This window comes from Eptesicus fuscus, chromosome 8 (genome assembly GCF_027574615.1).
Source record: "Eptesicus fuscus isolate TK198812 chromosome 8, DD_ASM_mEF_20220401, whole genome shotgun sequence".
Taxonomy (NCBI): domain Eukaryota; kingdom Metazoa; phylum Chordata; class Mammalia; order Chiroptera; family Vespertilionidae; genus Eptesicus; species Eptesicus fuscus.
In genome coordinates, this window is record NC_072480.1 from 64,641,490 (window position 1) to 64,664,360 (window position 22,871).

A 22,871-nucleotide genomic window follows, 5' to 3' on the forward strand; every position below is an offset into this window, starting at 1 on the left:
AAGTTCAAGGTTCCAGAGACACTTGTACCAAGACGGGATGAAAGAGCGTCATGCTTTCCTTCACCAAGCGTCAGGGTTAGGGATGAGCCATAAGTACGTTTTGAAATGTATCCTTACAGTCATTGACAGGTTGTCCCCAAAGAAATAATCTATCTGGAACTTCTTGTTATCAATGAAAACCAAAAGTTATTTCGTGCAGGGATGCTTAAGGGAAGAAAAAGTCAAGAGGAAAATTGGAGATGAAAAGCAATGCTATCTTCCCCCTGGCTGGGTAGCTCAGTAGGTGTACATCCCATGTCCCCAACTATATCTGTAAATGAGATTATGCGTTTTGAAGCATACTGAAGTTACATTTACTTACTGTTACTTTCTAGCTACTGTCTAAATTGAAGCCTTTATAGTTGTTGAAATGTTTACCATCACAGAACAGGCTCTGAGGAGAAAAGCCGCTTCAATTTTTCAAATGTTTTTTGAAAGGGACTTAAATTTGATGAAAACCCAATTTGCCTTTTCTTAACTAAAACATAATTGCTATAACAATATTTGGAATTTTGTTTAACAGCAAGTATAAAGAACCAAGTTGAAACAGCCCAGAAGATGGGTTGCAATTAACTCTGCATTCTTTTTCAGACTGTTTTATTAATTAGCTCTTTAGACTGAAATAGGTTATATCCTCTAAGTAGTAAATTACATTCCCTTTGTAAACTCTGTGGATGAGATTTGCATGTAGCCTAAATGCCATCCACATTGTTGTGTTAAGTAGCATTTTCTCTCTCTGGACCCTCTCCCCACCCAAATGGTAAGTTTTATCCATTTTTCCTGCAGGAAGAGAAGGTCCCAGGTAGCTTGGCGCCATCTTCTTTTTTTATTGTTAAATCCACTAAAGCCGGTCATGCCTGGCGGTACCAACCACGCAAGCTCTTTCCGGTGTTCTGGTCTGCTAAGCATTCGGAGCTCTTTGCTGTTTATTTACGTGGAATGTTTTCAGCTTCTGTCTTTGCTTTAAGAGCTGATTAAAAGGAACCTTTAAAAAAAAATGAAAAGAAAGTAGTTGTTGATGTAGGCTTTTTCTTTCTGGAATCTTCCCTTGTCTTCCTGGCCGCCCCTCCATCACCTCCTTCGCCCTACCCCCCAAAAGCATGTAATTTTTTAAATGTTAAAAGTAGTTTTAGGAAGCTCATTACTATTGCACAGCGTGGAGGGTAGGAGACCTGGGTTACTCCCCCAGCCCGAGTTGTTCCCATCGTCAGTGCTCCAGTCCTACTTGCGATGATGTGAGAATGTTCCTGAACAGCCCCCTTCAGAAGATGTTGGTACTAAGACAAACCCTCCTGTCATTGATCTGACTGCCAAGCACAACTCTTTTAAGATAATTAATATCAAACTTACTTATGTAGGAGAATCTACCATTTAATGGGCCGATTCCTTTTCAATACCTACTTTTCAGTTCACCGGAGGGGGGGACCCCACCTAATTTAAAAAATAATTAATCACATACTTCTGACATTTTCCCTTTGTATTTCCTCAGGGGCAAAGCTATTTGAATAACAAACAAACAAACAAAAACCCCCTCATCACAAATAGCTGTCAACCTCCTACTTTCAACAAAAGCTTTCTGTCTTCCTGAGACTCCAGTGTCCTGTTTGGTTAGAGGCGGAAGGGTGATGTAGACACTATGCAGACAGGCATGGGTTAATAGCACTTTCTGGATTTGGTGTCTCTGCGAATTAACTCTTGAATTGCTGCTTTGACTCTCTAGCCCATATCACTGCCCCAGAACGTCCAACATGGTAACCGCTTACATAGATGGCTCTCCCTAGTTGCCCTGAGGGTAAACAGCATGAAAATTTGTAAGCACTCTGGTTTTCAAATGAACTGAAAGCAAAAAACTTAAGCAGTACTTCTTGTTTCTTTGACTTAAGGACCAGTTTCTTAATGAATGCATAAGTGGAGCTACAGCTGTAAATAAGCTGTACCAGTGAATTTTAAGACGCACATCTTTAGGTCATTAGTTTGAGCCAACTCTTATGTAAAAACTCTGATTCCTGTTTTGCAGGAGGTAGTCATGGATCAGAGGCCCCTCCTTGTCTCTCAATTGGTATTCCCTGAAGGAGCTTTCAAAGCCCCAAGTTTAAGACACATTTTGTGTAATGAAATAGGACTGTTTCTATCAAAGTAATAATAGTTTCAGAAAGTGGAAACTTAGTGTCTATTCCTCATGCCAGTAGGTATCAAAGTGAGCAATGAATCCAGTGACTTATCTGTGTGTGTGTTTTTTTTCATTCATTCATTCATTCATTCATTCATTCATCATTTGAGGAAAGTACTTAGGGTCCTTACTATGTTCTTTTTTAAAATATATATTTTTATTGATTTTAGAGAGGAAGGAAGAGGGAGAGAGAGAGAGAGAAAATCATCGATCAGCTGCCTCCTGCACGTCCCCCACTAGGGATCAAGCACATAACCCAGGCATGTTCCCTTGACCAGAATTGAACCTGGGACCCTTCAGTTTGCAGGCTGACGCTCTCTCCACTGAGCCAAACCAGCTAGGGCCTTACTATGTTCTTAATACAAACAGCCCTATTCCTTTAGTCACAATTACTCCCAACTCTAAGCTTCCATAGCATTTAACCCTTTGCACTCGCTTTTTTCTCGATTCCTTTATTTTAATGCTAACCGTGTCGAGTCACACTCAACATCCGAGTGCAAAAGGTTAAAAATAATAGTTTTATTGAGATATCATTAAATACTATGAAATCCACCCTCTTAAAGTATACAATTCAATGTTTTTTGCCTCTTCACCCAGTTGTGCCATAATCTCTACTATCTAATTTCAGAACATTTTCTTTACCCCTAAATGCACCTCTGCAGCCACTGACAGTCACTCTCACGTTCCACTATTCCCTTCCCCTGGTAACGCCTTTTAATCTATAGATTTACCCATTTGGGCATTTCATAGAAGATTAGAGCAGCATCTTTATGATTTATTCTCTACCTTATTCTCTGTCTCTTCCACTAGGTTTTAAGTTTCTTGAGACAGGGATCATTCTTGTTCCTCTTTGAGCCCTCCTCCCCAGTCCAGCACCCACCAAGTGACTAATAGGTTCTCAGAAAGTTGTTGAGAATGGAGCTGACAATTGTATGTAATTGTAAGTTGTGCCCTTTTGTGTCTGGTTTCTTTCACTTAGCATAATGTTTTCAAGGTTCATTCCTGTTTTAGCAGGGACCAGTATTTCATTCCTTTTTGTGACCAAAATGATGTTCCATTGTAAAAAATATACCACATTTTATTTATCTATTCATCCATCACAGACATTTGGGTTGTTTCCAGTTTGGGGCTATTATGAATAATTAGAGGCTCGGTGCATGAATTCGTGCATAGGTGGGGTCCCTAGGCCTGGCTGGCAATCAGGGCTGGGCCTATCGGGGCCTGCCTGCCAGGGGGAGGGACGGGTCATGGGAGGTTGGTTGCCAGCCCCAAGGAGGGAGCCGGCCTTCAGCCCCCCTGGGAAAGGGATCAGCCACTACCCACCCCCGGTTCCCCATCCCAGCCACAGGGCCAAAGGTGACGGTCGCCAGCCAGGAGTAGAAGGAACAGACGCTGGCCGCCTATGCCACCGGCCAGCTGTGGGAGGTTGGCTGTGGGAGCACACTGACCACCAGGGGGCAGCTTCTGGTGTTGATCGTCTGCCCCCTATGCATCATAGCAACTGGTTGACTGCTCGTTCTGGTCATTTGGTCCTAACCGTCACTTAGGCTTTTATATATATAGATGTTGCTATGAACATTAGTGTACATTGTGGACATATGTTTTCAGTTCTCTTGGGTATACCTAGGAGTAGAATTGCTGCGTTATATGTTAACTCTATGTTTCAATTTTTGTTGTTGTTTGTTAATTCTCACCCAAGGGTATTTTTCCATTGAATTTTTAGAGAGAGTGGAAGAGAGGAGGAGACATAGAGAGAGAAACATTGATGTGAGAGAGACACATTGGTTGGTCATCTCCTGCACGCACCCAACCTGGGCCAGGATGGAGCCTGCAGCCCAGGTACATGCCCTTGACTAGAATCGAACCTGGGACCCTTCAGTCCACCGGCCAGCGCTCTATCCACTAAGCCAGACCGGTTAGGGCTCTGTGTTTCACATTTTGAGGAACTGAGATGCATGTTTTGTGCCTATGTTATGAAACTAATTATGAAGCAACTTTGGTCAGCTATCATTAGGCTTGTCTCTTCCACTAGGTTTTAAGTTTCTTGAGACAGGGATCATTCTTGTTCCTCTTTGAGCCCTCCTCCCCCGTCCAGCACCCACCAAGTGACTAGTAGGTTCTCAGAAAGTTGTTGAGAATGGAGCTGACAATGCAGTGCCCCTTGCCTATGACATCACCAACACTCCTGATTCTCAGACCTGAGCCCCCCTTCCCTGTAACAAGTGACAGCTTGTCAGGAATACAAGCTCTGTGTTGCCCAAGGAGCTTTCCAACTGGTCGCTGACCCTCCTTATCTGCTGTGGGGCCTTCATTTGAATCTCGGGATTTCTCCAGGCTGCCCATGCTCACAGCAGCATCAGGACCCACTCCGGTTTGTGCAGATGCTTTAAGAGAGATTATTTTAAGCACCACGGAAACCCCCAGAGGCAGGACTGGTGGAAACCCTGGCATTTGGGTGCATGGCCCCTGTTTGACATGGTTCACACATGTGCTTTGGGGGGATTTGGACAAGGAGGCCCTAAAATGCCTCTCCAGGCTTTGACTTGGAGTGTTATGTAGGAGGTTTAAGAAAGCTTATTTTAAGACTTTCTCAGAAGATCAGAGCAGCATCTTTATGATTTATTCTCTACCTTTTACTTAGAGCCTGTGATTTGCAATAACATCTATTTCAGGTTGGATTTAAGAGACCGAGCCAGCCTCTACTGAATGGGCCACCTTTGATGTTACAGTTCCAAGGAGGGGAGGGACAGATGGAACAAAAGTCGTAATTGCCCAAATTTACAATAGCTTTCCAGCAGCAGCCAGCACAAAAGAAATGTTAATGCAATAAACTGTAAATGAAAGGAAGCTAAGCGGGATTTATGGCTGGTGCAACCCTGCACCCAATCACTGGACCTTCCTCCATCGGGCAGGCATTTCAATAGTCATCAGAGAACTGAGTTCATTTGAAAGTCAGTGACCACTCTGCATCCCTCCTTCTGTATATGTCTATGTCTCTCGCCCCTTCAACAAACAGATTCCTGCAGAAACTTGGGAATTCTGATAGAACAGTTTGGGGGGAAAGATCAGTCACCGAGGGCTGAAACCTGAAATCCTGGCTGTGCCACGGAGCACACATCAGCTGTGAGCAAAGTCATTGCAGCTGCAACCAAAGGAGTCGTTCTCCTCCCCTCTCCCCCACCGCCTTCTCTCCCCCCCTCCCCTTCCTCCTCCTCTTCCTCCTAGGTGGGGGTTTCTACAGATACAACAGATGGCCAGAGTGTTTCCGTGTTCCAGCCACAAAGTGAGAGGGCAGCCTGTCATTCGCCAGTCAGGTACTTACCCATCCGTCAGGGCCACTGCTGTAAGTGGCTGTTTTTCACCTTTGGGTTCCTGCAGTTTTTGTTCCCATTTAGGCTCACACATACCTTTACCTGGGTTGTAACATGTGGCTTTTCGTTGTCTCCTTGTCCACACTGCTGTCCTGTTTTTTGTTTGTTTGTTTGTTTGTTTGTTGTTTAATTAGCCGAGAAGCACAGTCTAGATGGCAAATTGCTTTCTGAGATCACTGTTCTCTGATTCCATGCTGGGCGGGGCTCCCTGTAATTAAACACGTTTTGAGAGTCCTCTCTCTTGCGAATGTGCTGTGGATGTCAGCGCTTTCCCACTAGCTGCAGAGTTCTGTTTTGGGCCTGAGACTTAAATATTAATATTGACACTAGGTGTAATTAGAAAGAAAACCTGTACATCAATCAATTAAATATGGGGGATTTCACCCCTTTTGGGATTTGGTGGAAAGCAATGTTTATCCCTCTTAGGGCTAGGAAGATGACTAAGCATCGAGAGGCACTGAGAGAAAGCTGGATAGGAGGTCACCAGTTCAGGAGCACAGATGTCAGCAAATTTGAAAAGTCTTCAGTCTTGGGTTGTTGGTCCCCACAGTGAGGAGAACAAAGTCCCCATGCAGATCTAGAATTTTGACTTTCAAAATAAAGCATCCACATTTCAAATTCCTGCTACAGTTTCGAATGCTGCACAAGCAGCTCCATAAGCTTGCACACAGAGTGACATATCATCAGGGCCCCTTCCTTGTGGGGGATCAGTTCATGAGTAAGTAAACAAAGGATGAAGGAAGCCTTTATGAAGTTTCGGTTTAGAGGTTCAAAATATAAATTTAGAGCCATAGTCTGTAAGGCAGCCGTTAGAAAAAGCATGACATTCTATGTTGAATGGCAAGCTCTCCTCTGCAAATCTCTTCTGAAAAAGACTTTGCAGTCATTTCTAATAAACACATGGACAAAGTTATGGGGCATATGGCAGTCTATCACCAAAACCAGAGTGCCACACTCACAACTCAGGGGTTCTTCAAATCCTTATCAGAATCCCATGTGTGTTCTACTGTCACGTTCCTTAAACATCAACTAAGACTCAAAAATAAGAAAGCAGCTTTTAATTCCAAGTTATTGGAATTAAAATCCACTATTCAGGTCCCAACATATGACACAAGGCACATGGTAAAAATCAATTTGATCACTTCCCAGAAGGCCCAGATTTGGGCAAGAAAGGAAAAGAAAGAAGAGTGTATACACATACTCAACCTCTATTTTCCCCCCACAAATGTGCACATCTATATTTCATGACCCATGTCGTCTTCTGATCCTATCTTCTCTGTGAGTTATAGCAGAGCTCATGTTTTTCTATGGATTTCTGCTGCTGGTGTTTCCTAAACCAGGGCCCGGTATACTCTATTGCTCTATCTAACCCACTGAGTCAAACTCTTTGAGCTGCTTTCTTATTTTTTAATCTTAGTTGATGTTTTAGGAACGTGACAGTAGAAAACATGGGATTCTGATAAGGATTTGGAGAACCCCTGAGTTGTGAGTGTGGTACTCTGGTTTCCTTATCCGTAAAAGGAGTCCAGAGTCCTGGAAGGCTGGTTGCACAGAGGTATGCCGACAGTGGTGTTGTTATCGTCCTATTTCATTTCATTTGCAAATGTCACAAGCTTGTGATTTTTAGTCTCACTTGGATCCTCTTTTGTGCCTATGGTGCCTCTGCTTTACCGCTTTACCCCACAGCTTTTTTTTTTTTTTAAAAAAAAGAGGAACTCGCCCAAACCTCTTTTTAATGTATGTTTTTATTGATTTGAGAGAGAAAGAGGGAGAGAGAGGGAACCAGAGAGAGAAACATCCCTGAGAGAGAACCATCAATTGGCTGCCTCCTGCACAGCCGCTCCTGGGGTTCGAGCCTGCAAACCAGGCATGTGCCCTGACCAGGAATCAAACTGTTAGGATGCTCAACCAACTGAGCCACAGGGGCCAGGGCTACCCCACAGCTTTTTAAATCTCAGGGTTAGCAGGCCACTGGGTCAGCAGGTGTATTTGGCAAGATGCATTTGGTTTAATATTAACAGGAAAGAGATTAATTAAGGATATTAATGTGGTTTAACATGAAATCTTATGAACCCTCACAGGACACATGAAACACCAATCCATACAACATTTACATACCGTATTTTCCGGCGTATAAGACGACTGGGCGTATAGAAGATTTTCCTGGGTTAAAAAGTCATCTTATACGCTGGAAAATACGGTATTCATATGCTTCTAAACATTTTGAAGACTATTTGCCTGGCTATATTTTTTTTAGTTGTTGGTATCAGATGGGCTCGGGATGGTCACGCTTTGATGGAGTTTCCAGTAGAGGGATTAGTGTCATTTCTGGGCCCCCACCAGAATTCTGTTCAGGCTATATGTAGTCATGCGAAGTCGTAGGTTAAATGATTAGGGAATAAAATGTCATTTGACGTGACAGAAATGAACCCTCAGAGGCCCACAGCTCCTCTGGGACTTGCTCTCACTTACAGTTCTTGTGTTAAGTAATTTTATTAACCGAGGCAAGGAGGGGCACGCGGTGACAAGAGAAATACTTTTTTGCTAACATTTTAATCCTTATCACAAAATTTATTGTGTGTGGCTTTCTATGCAATTGTAGCTATAGAGGCCTGGAAGACGATGAAAGTAGAAATTAGAATGCGTTGTTTTTCTTCCCAGGTGTTATTTCCGGCATTGTATGAATTGTCAAAAAGATTAATTGTTGTTGCTTGCAGCTAAACAGATGATAAATTTTAAAATTATATTATTACTGTGTGTCAGCATAAAAGCTCCGTGTCCCCAGTGCGTCACCTTCCTCTGTTGCTGTTGACAAGGTTCACATTTTATAGCACACCGCCAGAAGGTGTTGACATTTATTCAGATCACTGATTAAATGTTTTAAAAACGTGCCACTCACAAACTAACCCCGATGTTCTATGAAAGAGTCATTTTTTAGGAGTAAGATTTTTTTTCCCTTCGTCACTGACACAGAAGAGATTTTAAACATTGCCATTTTTATTGGAAAAACCTAAAGTGATTAGGTTTTCTTATTTTAAATTGTGGCACAGAAGAGAAAATGTTTTCCAGCCTTCTTGTTTCTTCTCCTTCCCAGGAAAGGCAACAACACAGTGTAAAAAATATCTGAAGGAAGGTGCTAAATGGCTACTTGTAAACCCCCCTTGTTGGGCACAGGACCCAGGATGTGGGAGCGCGAGGACAGTTCTGAGGTTGTGTTGGTGCGGGACAGTCTGGTGTTGCGACTCCTTCACAGTTCAATGCTCTGACAGCCCTTGTGCTACCAAGTCTAGCAACAGACAACTTCCACACACAGCTGGGCCGTGTGCAGCCTCCGTATTCCTTCCCACACTGCGACGCTTGAAGATGTCGCTGGTCATAGGCTTTTGCATTTTGTGGATGAAATAACCCACTCACACCTCCTCCTTTGATTGTGATTTATAAAACAAGGTAAAAAAGAAAAACAACTGCCGTTATCCAGAGCATTATCTCAATACGTTGAGATTCTGCTTTCTGGCAATTGTCGACAGTTTGGCTCAAATAAACTCACAAAAATTGTTAAAAAAGAAAGAGAGAAATAGCCTGGCCTTTACCCCAAGGCCTCACTGAAGCCAGGTGTGTATTTGCTACAGTGGTAAACATAAAGCCTCAAGAATCAACATTTGAATGCTCTTCTTTTCGATGTATTTGTGGGACACAGTCAATATATTCTCTTGTTCCTCTGAGCACAGCATGAAAGAGCTTTAAAGCAAATAATTTCTTATTCATGATGGAAAAGTTGGATTTCCCCCTCCCTGATGGTCAGGATTGCTTTGTCGGTGTCAGTCTGGGCTGTGGATTCTCCCGCTCTGTGCAGAGGAAGTTGACATGACCTCAGTGATGTTGCCGAGGATGATGTCAAACAGCCGAGAGCCCATGTCGATTGTCACTTCACCCCAGCATGGGGCAAATGTAGAGATGTTTCCGTGACAGCCTGTGTGCCCTCGGGGACCAAGTCTCCAAATGATCTCTGTGACCAAAAGTCTGTGGGAGGTTACGGATCGCTCATGGCAGCAGTAATGATAGCTGTCAGTTACACAGCACTTAACGCGTGTCAGGACCTCTGCTCACGTCACACACTTTGCCTCACTGAGTTCCAGCAACATAGCAGCAGCAATGTGCGGGTGTGTGTTTCCCCATTTGTACCCCATGAGTGAAGTAGGACTCAGGCGCCCCCATAAATGGCAGCCAACATTTGAACCCAGGTATGTCAGATTTTAGAGCCACATCCCATTTGTTCAACAACTACTTATTATGTGTTAGGCACTGCTTTTCATTACGTGTCTTTTAATCTGTTTTTTAAAAATTTAGTTTACTTACTATTTATTATTATTTTTAAATATATTTTTATTAATTTCAGAGAGGAATGGAGAGGGGGAGAGAGATAGAAACATCAATGATGAGAGAGAGTCATCGATCGGCTGCCTTTTCCACGCCCCACACTGGGGATCAAGCCTGCAACCCTGGCATGTACCCCCACCCAGAATCGAACCATGACTTCCTGGTTCATAGGTCGATGCTCAACCACCAAGCCACGCTGGCTGGGCTATCTGGGGCTTTTAAAGAATTGGCTCAGGGGGATGGGGGCAGGCTAGAAGGAGTCAATGAGGTGGGAAAGGGGACATATGTGATACTTTCAGCAACAAAGATTTAATTAAAAAAAAAATTGGCTCAGTGTTGAAAAAGGAAGCCACATGTAGAATTCCCTGCAAGTTCAGGATTAAACACTGGAAGCCTTGAGGTTTCCTGCCTTAGAGCAGGTGTGCAGGGAAAGGTTAAGATGCTCCCTGGAAAATGCCTCCTCATGGCTCCAGCTCATTTACTTGGGCATCGGGAGGTGCCTTTGGAGCTTCTGAACTTCTGTCTAAGTACTTTGCTCAGTTACACAAGGAGCTGATACCATCAGTGGGCTTCACGGAGGTGAACTGGGGACAGAGGGGTGAGGTGAGTGAGAGGAATTCTTTTCACTAGGAACTCTTTGGTAGCTTTCTGGAACTATGTGCATATACCTTTTCAAAAGAAAATGATACTTTCTCATAACAGTGTAATCTAGTGGAAATGGGAATTTCCCTGGATCCAGACCATCATACCAACATCGGTAGTTCTAAGCTTATCTTTGTTTTGTAGGTTGCGCTGCCACTCAGTTTGTGTTTCCATTCGCTGCTTCACCATTTATTTCCTGGGCCACCAACTCCACAGTGCTTCCTTTATTTGATTAACCATAGACTCTTATATGAAGTCAGGTGATTTTTTTATTTCTTCCTGCCTCACAGCTCTTGTTTTTTTTTGTTTATTATTATTATTTTTTTTAGTGAGTAGATCTCTTTGAATGGCATTTGTTTCATAAATATATTCTTTTCTCTATAGGAGATTTACTCAGAAAAATCTTAATGTAAATTTTTGTTGTTCATCCTCACCTGAGGATACTTTTTCCATTGATTTTTAGAGAGAGTGGAAGTGAGGGGGGGGGGGGGGGGGGCGGGTAAAGAAAGAAACATTGATGTGAAAGAGACACATCGATTGGTTGCCTCCCATACGTGCCCCAACAGGGGCCAGGTGTAGAACTGCAACCCAGGTATGTCCCCTTGACCTGGATTCAAACCCAAGACCCTTTGGTGCAGGGGCTGACAGTCTACCACTGAGCAATACTGGCCAGGGCTAAAAATTTGCTTTCATACAAAGCATTTGTTTTTTGTCCTCTCAAAAACTCATCTTCTGTGTTTAGAGTAGAATAGAGAATTTGACCTTAGTCTTCTCCTATCCACTAATTGGGAACTTCTCTTTAATATATCAATAGGCATTAAAAAACTTGTACATCTATAATAATAAAAGTGTAATATGCTAATTAGACCAGACAGCCAAACTACCTTCTGGACGTCCTTCCAGATGAAGCCGCAGTGGTGGGGTCCAAGGCAGAGGTGGTTAGGGGCAATCAGGAAGGCAGGCGAGCAGTTAGGAGCAATCAGGCAGGCAGGTAGAGTAGTTAGGGGTGATCAGGCAGGCAGGCACAGTGGTTAGGGGTGATTAGGCAGGCAGGTGAGTGGTTAGGGGCCATCAGGCAGGCAGGTGAGTGGTTAGGGGCCATCAGGCAGGCAGGCGAGTGGTTAAGGGCGATGAAACAGGCAGGCAGGCCAGCGGTTAGGAGCCAGCAGTCCCGGATTGTGAGAGGGATGTCTGACTGCCGGTTTAGGCCCGATCCCACAGGGATCCCTGCGGGATCGGGCCTAAACTGGCAGTCAGACATCCCCCGAGGGGTCCCGGATTGTGAGAGGGTGCAGGCCGGGCTGAGGGACTTCCCCCCACCCCTCTGCATGAATTTCGTGCACCGGGCATCTAGTGTACCAAGTGTACTGGTTAATAATGTGGATTTTTTTCAATAGGTGGATTTACACATATGTTGATATATATGCGATTTGATATGTATGCTATTTTGTTGTATTGACAACAAGCTTCAAAACTTCATATGTCAAATTTTCTGAAGGTGTTAACATCATAGATATTTTTACACTTAAAAATGTCGAATTTCGTGCCAAAAAAAGAGCATTTGCAGAAAGTTTTAATTCATTATTTTGAAGAAAAAGTTATTGTATACTTCAGGAAGCTTATGGTGAACATGCTTCATCTCAAGATACTTGTAAACTTTGGTTTAAACGCTTTAAAAGTGATGATTTTGATGTGAAAGACAAAGAACGTCCAGGTCAACTGAAAAACTTTGAAGACCAACAATTACAAGCATTATTGGATGAAGATGCGTGTCAAACTCAAAAACAACTTGCAGAAATATTAAATGTTGCTCAGCAAACAATTTCCTATCACTTACAAGCAATTGGAAAGATTTTAAAGGAAGGAAAATGAGTGCCACATCAACTGAACGAAAGACAAATGGAAAACCGAAAAGTCATCAGTAAAATGTTTCTTCAACAGCACAAAAGAAAGTCTTTTTTGCATCGAATTGTGACTGGAGATGAAAAGTGGATTTATTTTGAGAATCCCAAATGCACAAAATCATGGGTTGATCCAGGTCAACCATCAACATAGACTGCAAGGCCAAATCACTTCAGAAAGAAGACAATGCTCTGCGTTTGGTGGGATCAGGAAGGTGTGGTGTATTATGAGCTTCTAAAACCAGGTGAAACCATTAATACTGATCGCTACTGACAACAAATAATCAATTTGAACAATGCTTTGATCGTGAAACGACCAGAATATGCCAGAAGACACGGCAAAGTAATTTTGCTTCATGATGACGCACCATCACACACTTCAAAATGTTAAAAGATCTTGTCTGGGAAGTATTAACCCACCTGCTATATTCACCAGACCTTGCTCCTTCAGATTACCACTTGTTCCGATCGATGGCACACGCACTTTCTGAGCAGCACTTCAAAACATATGAACAAGTGGAAAATTGGGTCTCTAAATGGTTTGCCTCAAAACAAGTTCTATAGGGACGGTATTCACAAATTACCTGAAAGATGGGGGAAATGTGTAGCTAGCGATGGACATTACTTTGAATAAAGCACTTTTGATGTTTCTCTTAAAATTATTGTGTTTTCTTTGATTATAAAATCTGCATTATTAACTGGTGCACCTAGTATAATAATGTGTAGTGTTCATAAACACATGTAGAACACCTATATGTTCCATAAATTTTATATTTATAAAACAAAACCAAAGCTTATGTGCAGAGAAATACTTCTGTGTCTGAGTGGTCACTGACTTCTAGAGGAAGCCGGTGGGTGCTGTGCCAGAGGGAAGCTCTGATGGCCGTACCCAGCCCTCAGGAAGTGCTAAGCCGTCTTCACGCACTAATGATGTGCAGATCTTCCCTCTTCTCCTCTGTGAGCGCGCCATTCATTTCCTCCAGACCTTCAGATGTCTTTTTTCTTTATCTAACACATTATAGCGAAGAGTAAAGGAGAGACTTATTCAGATTACTTTGATGGTGTCTTTCTCTTTTGGGGAGTTCAGTGGTTTAGTTATAGGGATGTTATTGAAATATTTAAAGCCCAGGTCTGAATTTTAACATAGCCCAGTGGGAATAGGTTGATTTCCTCTAAATCTAAATTATGATTATAAACTAATTTGGATGCTAATTAGGACTTAATACTGATCATATCATTAACTTGTTTGTCTAATGCACGGGTGGGATATATCCGGCCCACGGGCCATATAAGGCCCAAGAAATAATTTGGTCTGGCCCTGCCAAGGCATTAGGGGGAGTTAATTAAATGTTTGACCAAATATAGCAGGCTAATTTTTAAGTTGTTAATTTTGTATGGCCCATGAATGATGTTTATAAATATCCAAATGGCCCTTGGCAGAAAAAAGGTTCCCCAGCCCTGGTCTCATGCAATGCATTTCTTTCTTTGATAGGTTATGTATTCACATTATGACCTGTGAACAGGGTATCCAGTCAATGTGTTGAATACTTTCTGTGCACCGGGGACCCAGCAATGTACAGACAATCCCAAAAGAGATAGATCCACACCCCAAGATTGGAAGCTGTTGGACAGTCAGCACTCAATAAATACCTGTTGTTTACATTTATGAAATTAATCCAGTAGACCATTTGATTGTCCCAGATTTTTTTGTTTTTGAAAGAGGAGTTAGGGATGGGGCTTGAGGATAGCAGGGCCCTTAATTGAGTAAGGTACTTCCTTATCCAGCCTCAGTTTCCCCACCTATGGATATTAGAAAAGCAAAATGTGGAATGATTCACGAATTTGTTTGTCATCCTTGGGTAGGGGCCATGCTAACCTCTGTATCATCCCAATTTTAGTACATGTGCTGCCGAAGCGAGCACTGTTCCAGATCATTAAGAACTTGGTTAACAGACTGACTTCCTTCATCTGCACAGGTCATCCCTAGCTCTTAGCCTTTTATTTCCCTTAGCATTGTGCACACAACCAAATTTTGAAAGCATTGAGGTGACTCTCAGTTATCTAAAGCAGCGGTCGCCAACCTTTCGGACCTCACGGACTACCAGTGGTTCGCGGACCACCGGTTGGTGACCGCTGATCTAAAGCATTTAGGAAACCTCAGCTGCCTTCACCTGACCCGGCACATTGCAAGGATGCATCTGTTTACAACATTTACAATGTTTGCAATATTACGTGTAAGCAAAATACAATGAAGGCATTAAACATGGAATTACCATATGATCAGCTATTCCACTTCTGGGTATATATACCCAAAAGAATGGAAGGAAGGACTCTTCACAGACATCTACACACCCATATTCATAGCAGCATTATTCACAGTAGCCATAAGGCAGAAGCAACTCAAGTGTCAATTGATGGATGAATGGATAAACAAAATGTGGTATATCCATACAATGGACTATTATTCAGCCTTAAAAAGGAAGGAAATTCTGGCACAAGCTACAATGAATGTTGACAGTGTTATGCTAAATGAAATAAATCAGATGGAAAAGGACAAATACAGTATGATTTTACTTACATGAAGTACCAAGAGTAGTTCGTAGAAATAGAACATATAATAATGGTTACCAGGGGCTGGAGGTTGGGAAGTTAGTTTTTAACAAGTATAGAGTTTCAGTTTGGGATGGCGATGAAAGTTCTGGAGATGGATAATAGTGATGATTGCACAATAATGTGAATGTATGCAGTGCCACAGAACTGTATCCTTAGAAATGGTTAAAATGGTAAATTTTGTATTATATATATTTTACCACAATTGAACAAACACACAAGATGGCAAAGCTACTGGAAAAGGTACAATGTAAACCTGAACGAAATATACTCAGGAGACCAAAAATATAAAAAATGTTTCAAAACTTTGTGTAAATTGTCTACGACCTTCTAGGTCTCTTGCCTGGTCTGCAGCCTGAGAGGCCCTGTGTTGAATGGTTGTGGTTATGGTGTCCTTGTCAGAGAAGTACAGGGCTGGCTTTTGGATTCTTGGTAATTTTGGATTATCTGTGCCATATATTTCTGAGACAAAAACTTATCAATAGAGTATCATGTGTGGAAGGTGATATGGAGTAATTGCATCTTTCTTGGGCATTCGGCATAAAGACAGTTGGTAAAGGGAAAGTCGCGTCTAGTCAAGCTCAAATCTGTCCTGATGTTCCGTTAGACCAGCATGTCACTAATGGGTCACAGAGTTGTTTTCCCTCCAGCCCTGGAGCAGATCTCCATTTCTTCTGCTAAGTGTCAGAAGGAGAAGTCTGAAATTAAGGCAGGGCTGGTTAATATGCTGAGTAATATGTATTTAGAGTTAGAGATGCATATTTTAATATTTTATTTTAAACTCAGGCATCACATTTAGTCCCCAAGACAGGATGGGAGACTCAGAGGATCTGGGAGAGTTTCACAGACTGACTTACGTCTTTTCTTTCTTCTTAGTGAGTTAAGTGGCAGAGCCAGGCATACTGTTCAAAGTATTTTCTCTTTCTCTTTTCACTCCCCATCCCCCCTCACCCCCTCCCAAAGCACATTTAGTTGAATTTGAGTACTTTAAGTGCTGTATGACATGATTTTTTTTTTAGGATGAGGGTTGGCCTTGATTTTCGGATTAATGATTTTGAATGATCATTTACAATGGTATGTTTTATAAGAAAAACACATTTTAAAGTTTAAAACACTAGTTACTGAAAAGAGTTCTCTCTGCAATGGCAGTAAATCATATTGCTGCTGAAATGACAGCTGACCTTATATTAGGCAGTTGATAAAGCCTGGTGGTTTGCATAGTTGCCCAAATTGTGTGTTTTTCCAGGCTAGCTTCCCAAATATCATCATTTCAGAATTGTTTCATTAGAGTTGGGGCACACACAAATCATTAATGCTGTGTCTCCTGCCACCAAACACATTCTGTTGGACTTCAGAGCCTCTGCTAGATGCCCTTAGCATTCACCCTGGACTTAAGGATGCTACTGGTAACCTGCTGGGTGCTTTGGACAATGGCCCCACCTCACTGTACTTTCAGTAAAAAGAAATTCTGAAACCACCCATCAAGTTTGCTCATTCTGACTTCAGGTACTTCATTCATTCATTCACTTGAGCATTCATTTATTGATTCTATTCCAAAGATATCTGAATGGGTGGAATACTGTCTTATTATATACAGAGTAGAGGGTAGTGGTTAGCACTTTAGACACATAGGGACCAGGTTCTGAAATCCTAGCTCTATTAATTACCAGCTGTTTGATCTTGGGCAAATGACTTAACTTCTCTGTGCCTCATCTTTCTCATTTACAGAATAGGGATAATTGATTAAGAGGATTACATGGAACGTGCGTTGCACAGTGTCTGGCACCCAGTAAGAGCCAATAAATATTAGCTGTTGTTACAGGATGGATTACACACAATCTCCCCAAAACTCATATGTTGAAATCCTAACTCCCAGAATGAAGAATGTGCTTATTTGGAAATAGAGTTGTTGCAGATGTAAGTAATAAGGTGATGTCATTAGGGTGGGACCTCATCTAATATGCCTGGTGTCCTTAATCAAAAGGTCATTTTGGCCACCGAGATAGACCTGCTTAGAGGGAAGACTGTGTGAAGAGATACGAGGAGAAGAGGGCCATCTACAAGCCAAAGAGAGAGGCCTGGAACAGGTCCTGCCCCCACCCTCAGAAGGAATCAGCCCTGCGTTGATTTCAGACTTCTAGCCCCAGAACTGCAAGATAACGCATTTCTGTTGCTTAAACTACTCGGTTTGTAGTACTTGCTCCAGCTGACATTGTCATCCTCAGTATTCTGTGTTTCTCGTTGACCTGAGAACCTAACTCTGCCTATTTCCTGGCCAATGGGAAGTACATCTGCTCCTTTTCAGCTTGTACTTCCCTCTCTCTCTCTCTCTCTCTCTCTCTCTCTCTCTCTCTCTTTCTCATGAAATAGCATGCAAAAAAAAAAAAAAAAGTTCCTAGCGAGTACAGGTGTTCAAAAAAATTCCCATGCTCTTTCCTTCCTGTGTCTTCCTATAAAGCTGTAGTTGAAAGTTTGTTTTCTCTCTTAGCACATTTCTTCTCGCCTTCTCAGCTTGATTTCTCTTTCTTTGAAAGATCATAACCTTTTATAAATATTTAACTCCCAGAGATTGCCCACCTTCTCCCAAATTCTTGAGGAGAGGTGGGAGTTTATTTTATAGACTTTGATGTGTGAATTCTTTCAGTAAAAAGAAATGCAGATGAGCAGCTGTATGAAATGAACTGATAGGAAAGATGTGGTCGAGAGGAGAGGAGAGCCCTCCTCCTGCATTTCAGAGGCTGGTGTCGCTCCCACCTATCTTTAAATTGGTGGCTTGGGTTTTTATTTGTTTGTTTGCTTTGAAAGAAACTTGAGATTGGACAGTGTTTCTCCTTCCCCTCCAGAGGCCCAGAGCAATGTGTCGGTTGCATTCTGGACTGAACAGCACTAACATTTGTTCTTTCCGAGGACCGTCTGCTACTTTTCTCCGCCCCAGTGAAGCTGGGGGAATAATAAAGCTGTTATTATTTATACTGCACAGCATTTTTGTCAGTGGTCTTTGTCATTGAGACTTCTGAGGTCATTGTAGGACGTAGGGAATTTGTGAGTTTTTATCCAGCAGGGAGAGAGGCAAAGATGGGTTATTTTCCCAAGGATGTTGCTTTTCCAAACCCCATCAGTTTTCTTAGTCCTTTTCTTTGCCCTTTCTCTTTGCTGTTCTTTCACCAGCTTTATAGTGACCACTGACCTCACCACCCTTGTCCAGCCTTTGTCTCCTTGCTGCTACCATCACCCGACTGATCTGCCTCTTCTCATCTGTACTATTCCCATAGCTCCCAACCAGTTTCCTGCCACTGGGGAATATATAAAATCAGTCTCCTTAATCATCAAGTTTCTTTATGGTTGCTCTAAGTTCCCTCTCACTTAAATATCCTTTTCTTCAAGGCAAAAGGAGTAATCCTTGGTCTCGGAAAGGGCAGGCCTAGGCTTACTCTCCTACCCCTCCACTCTGAAAGGAACCTGCTTCCCGCCTCCCTAGTTTCCTCAGGGAGACGAGCCATTCTTCCTCTTCAGTGTTACCCCCTCCTCATTTCCTTCTTCTCCTTGGGGAGTCTTGGTGCGCCAATTTAGCCCCTCTCTCTTAAAAAAAAAATTTATTGATTTCAGAGAGAGAGAGAGATAGGAACATCAATGATGAGAGAGAATCATTGATCAGCTGCCTTCTGCATGCCCCCTACTGGGGATCGAGCCCACAACCCATGCATATGCCCTGACCTGGAATCGAACCCTGACCTACAGTTCATAGGTTGACACTCAACCACTGAGCCACACTGGCTGGGCTCTCTTCTGGTTTTTTACTCCTTGCCCCTTTGTGGAAATCTTCTCCACAGCCTGCAAGATATTCTACACACATGCTTGTCAAAAATGAAATAAACCATAAACTTTCCTAAGCTGTTCCAACTTCTCTTGATGCCTAACTTCTTGTACAGTAGTCTGCATCCACATTCCCTATCTTCCATTAAAGTCCCATTGAATTCTTAGCCCCTTAGGGCCATGTTCTTCCCTCTAACTCCGAAACTGACCCCTAAGGCCTCAGATGCCTTCAGTATTGCCAAATCCAAGCCCCTGGTTTTTTTTGTTTATTTGTTTTTTAAATGTTTTTATCGATTTTTAGAGAGAGAGGAAGGGAGAAGGATAGAGAGATAGAAACATCCAATGAGAGACCAACATCATCGATTGGCTGCCTCCTACACACATCCCCACTGGGGATCGAATCTGCAATCCAGGCATGTGCCTTGACTAGGAATCAAACCAGTAACCTCTTGGTTCCTGGGTCAAGGCTCAAACACTGAGCCACACCGGCTGGGCTCCAAGCCCCTGTTTTTCATCCTCATGCTAGTTGACTCTTTCCAGTTCTGTGGTGCTGTAGATCATGTTCTATTTCTCAAAACTCTCTTCCCTCTCCCCCAATATCAATGACCCTAATCTCCCTGGATTTCATCCTGCTGTAGGAATATCCTTTTCTGTTTCCCTAAAAGGGGTTTTCATCCTTCAATGGACCCTAAAATCCTGATGCTGCCCAGGGTGTCTTTTCCTCCAAGTCTTTTCCCTCGATGATAATATATTTTTTTTTTATGATGGTCTCAGAATCTTATTTTGTCATGGATATTTGTATGGCTGCTCAAACTTTGTGTATACCAAACTGAGTTTATTAGATCTCTGAAAAAACGTTTTCCTAGATAATGACTCAGTATCAGCACCTACAATGTTGTGTTGTGATTTATCTCTTTGCCTATCTATCAGTGCAACTAAAATTTTAAAGCCACAAAGGCCAAGACTTGTGTCCTTCTTACAAAATCTGTGCTTGATTGTTGCTGGTATATGGAAAGGCTGCATAATTTAAAAAAAAAAAAAAAGGATATTTAAATTTTTATGAAGTAATACAAGATACAGAGTTTTAAAAGTCACATAATTCTGGCCCTCACCGTGTGGCTCAGTGGATAGAGTGTCAGCCTGCATACTGAAGGGTCCCGGGTTTGATTCTGGTCAAGGGCATATGCCGGGTTGTGGGCTCAATCCCCAGTAGAGGGAATGCAGGAGGCAGTCAATCAATGATTCTCTCTCATGATTGATATTTCTCTCTCTCTCTCTTCCTCTTCCATCCTCTCTAAAATCAATATAAACAAACAAACAAACAAACAAATAAATAATAATAAAAATAATTCCCTTCCGTTCCTCCCTTCCCCCACCCCAGACCCCATGTCTGACTCCTAGCTTCCCCAGCAACTACTTTGAACTCTTTTGGTGTTTCATCTCCATGCTTTTAAATAATATATGTTACTCTTGATTTTTACTTCAATTTTAGACATTATCCCTTAACTTCTTCCTATAAAAATAAGATAGTACATCTGAAAAACAAGATGTACTATCATTCTCCTTTGTCATACCATACCCCTGTATACACACTACACACTTCTGTGTTTATCCTATGCCAATGAAAATACTGTTCCCAGCTGAGCCACATACTACACTATCCTTATTTCCATTCTTGTACAATTTCTTCCTTTCTCATACAACTTTTGTTCCCCTAGAGTTCATCACTGATTCTATTTTTTAAAAATATATTTTATTAATTTTTTACAGAGAGGAAGGGAGAGGGATAGAGAGTTAGAAATTTTGATGAGAGAGAAACATCGACCAGCTGCCTCCTGCACACCCCCTACTGGGGATATGCCTGCAACCAAGGTGCATGCCCTTGACCAGAATCGAACCTGGGACTTCTCAGTCCGCAGGCCAACGCTCTATCCACTGAGCCAAACCAGTTAGGGCTGATTCTATTTTTTTATTGACTTTATTTTCTACTTAGGTAAAACTATTTTTTTCTCCAAACTCTCTGATAAAGTCATCCATATTAAGCAATGTATCTTTTCCTTTTTTAAAAAAACTATTTAAGAATCCTTTCTGTAGCCTTCTATCCTGAACTTGTTACTTTCTAGGCCAGTTGTATTTTTATGTTTCTAGGACTTCTCTTATCTATAATCCTGATTTTTGTGACTGACTCTCCAAACCAAGCCTTCTTTCTTGGCTTAATTCTTCATTTGGGGTTGCATATCATAGTAGTTATGTGAAAAAGGGTATTTGACAGGAAAAACTTTTTGTGTGATTTTATATATCTGAAAATATCTTCAATGTTCTTTAGACTTCATTGAGAATGTTTTCTTTGGAAAAAATTTTCTCAGAGAATGTTTAAAGGCATTGATCCCGTGTCTTTTCGATCCCTTTTTATATGAAAATTTTCTCCCCTCTTGAATATTCTAAGATTTCTTTATCCCTGGTCTTCTCAAACTTTGCAATGATATACTTTAGTGGGAGTCATCTATATTAATAAAAGGGTAATATGCTAATTAGACCTGATCGACCGATGTCTCCCGGACATCTAGTGTCCTTCTGGACAAAGCCACGGTGGCGGGGGCCGAGACAAAGGCGGTTAGGAGTGATCAGGCTGGCAGGGGAGCAAGCAGTTAGGTGCGAGATCAGGCTGGTGCGGGGGAGCAAGCAGGGGCAAGATCAGGCTGGCATGGGGGAACAAGCAGTTAGGGGCACAATCAGGCTGGTAGGCAGAGGCAGTTAGGGGCAATCAGGCCAGCAGGGGTACAGTTAGGGGTGATCAGATCAGCAGGGGAGCAGTTAGGGGCATCAGGCTGGCAGGCAGAGGTGGTTAGAGGCAATCAGGCAGGCAGGCAGAGTGGTTAGGGGCGATCAGGCAGGCAGGCAAGCAGTTAGGAGCCAGCGGTCCCAGATTGCGTGAGGGATGTCCGACTGCCAGTTTAGGGATCAGGCCTAAACTGGCAGTTGGACATCCCCCGAGGGGTCCCAGATTGGAGAGGGTGCAGGCCAGGCTGAGGGACCCTCCCCAATCTCCACCCCCTGTGCATGAATTTCATGCACTGGGCCTCTAGTTTTTAATAATTATGTAGGTTTCAATAGGCCTGTCAGCCTGGAAACTTGACTTTCAGTTCTGGGAGCTTTCCTTGTATTTCTCTTATAAATTTTTATTTTCCCCACTTTTTTCTAGTTCCTCTTTCTCAAACTCTCATTGCTTGAATGTTGGATCTGTTTCATTCTCTCATTTTTTATCTTTTCTATTTTCCATTTTTAGTTCAACTTTTTGGAAGCTTTCAACTTTATCTTCCACTACTTTCAAAGGAAAAGTATTTTGCTTTCATATTTTTATTTCTGATAGCTTTTTCACGTTCTCTAATACGTTTTTTAAGTGATATTCTTGTTTTTCAGATGTACTATCTTATTTCTTTTAAAATATTAATAGTAAGTGTTTTGTTAGTTTTCTTCTGCTCTCTGCACTGTCTGTTTCTCTTGAATGCTCTATCTGGTTGTTGTGGTCTGTCTTTTCCATTAGTACCTCCCATTGAATGTCTGATTTGTAGGAACTTAAAAACCAATACAGAGTTCTTTGTGTGTGCTCATTGATGGGCCTCACTGTAGGCTTATCAGATGGCGACCTGACACCTTCACCAGGGGATCCCCACCTATCAGTTTGTCTGTTAGGCTGTTCTCTTGGGCCCTTCGTTGTTACTCAGAGAGGAATCTTCCACCCTTTTGGCTTCTGGGGATAAAACCAGGCTGGCAGCATTCTGGAAGCCCAGGGGAAGGGGCCTGGAGAATCCCCAGCTTTCCAAATGCAAACTTTCACTTCCTCCTAATTTTCACCTCCTTGACTAACTCCTCCCCATTGTTTGGCATCCACAAATTGGAAGCTGTTTCTTCTGTTACTTCCTTTGCTCTATTGGAATGGGGAAGTTA

General features: G+C 42.3%; 1 protein-coding gene and 1 non-coding gene across 7 annotated transcripts in view; one reads left to right on the top strand and one right to left on the bottom strand.

Moving 5' to 3' along the window:
- CLYBL (citramalyl-CoA lyase) overlaps positions 1-22,871 on the top strand; it is a 219,263-nt gene that overhangs the window by 71,045 nt on the left and 125,347 nt on the right. The gene's annotated exons all lie outside the window — the stretch shown is intronic.
- Positions 14,319-14,422, bottom strand: LOC114232402 (U6 spliceosomal RNA). Its single transcript, XR_003618459.2, has one exon. It is a non-coding gene; the product is annotated as a U6 spliceosomal RNA (small nuclear RNA).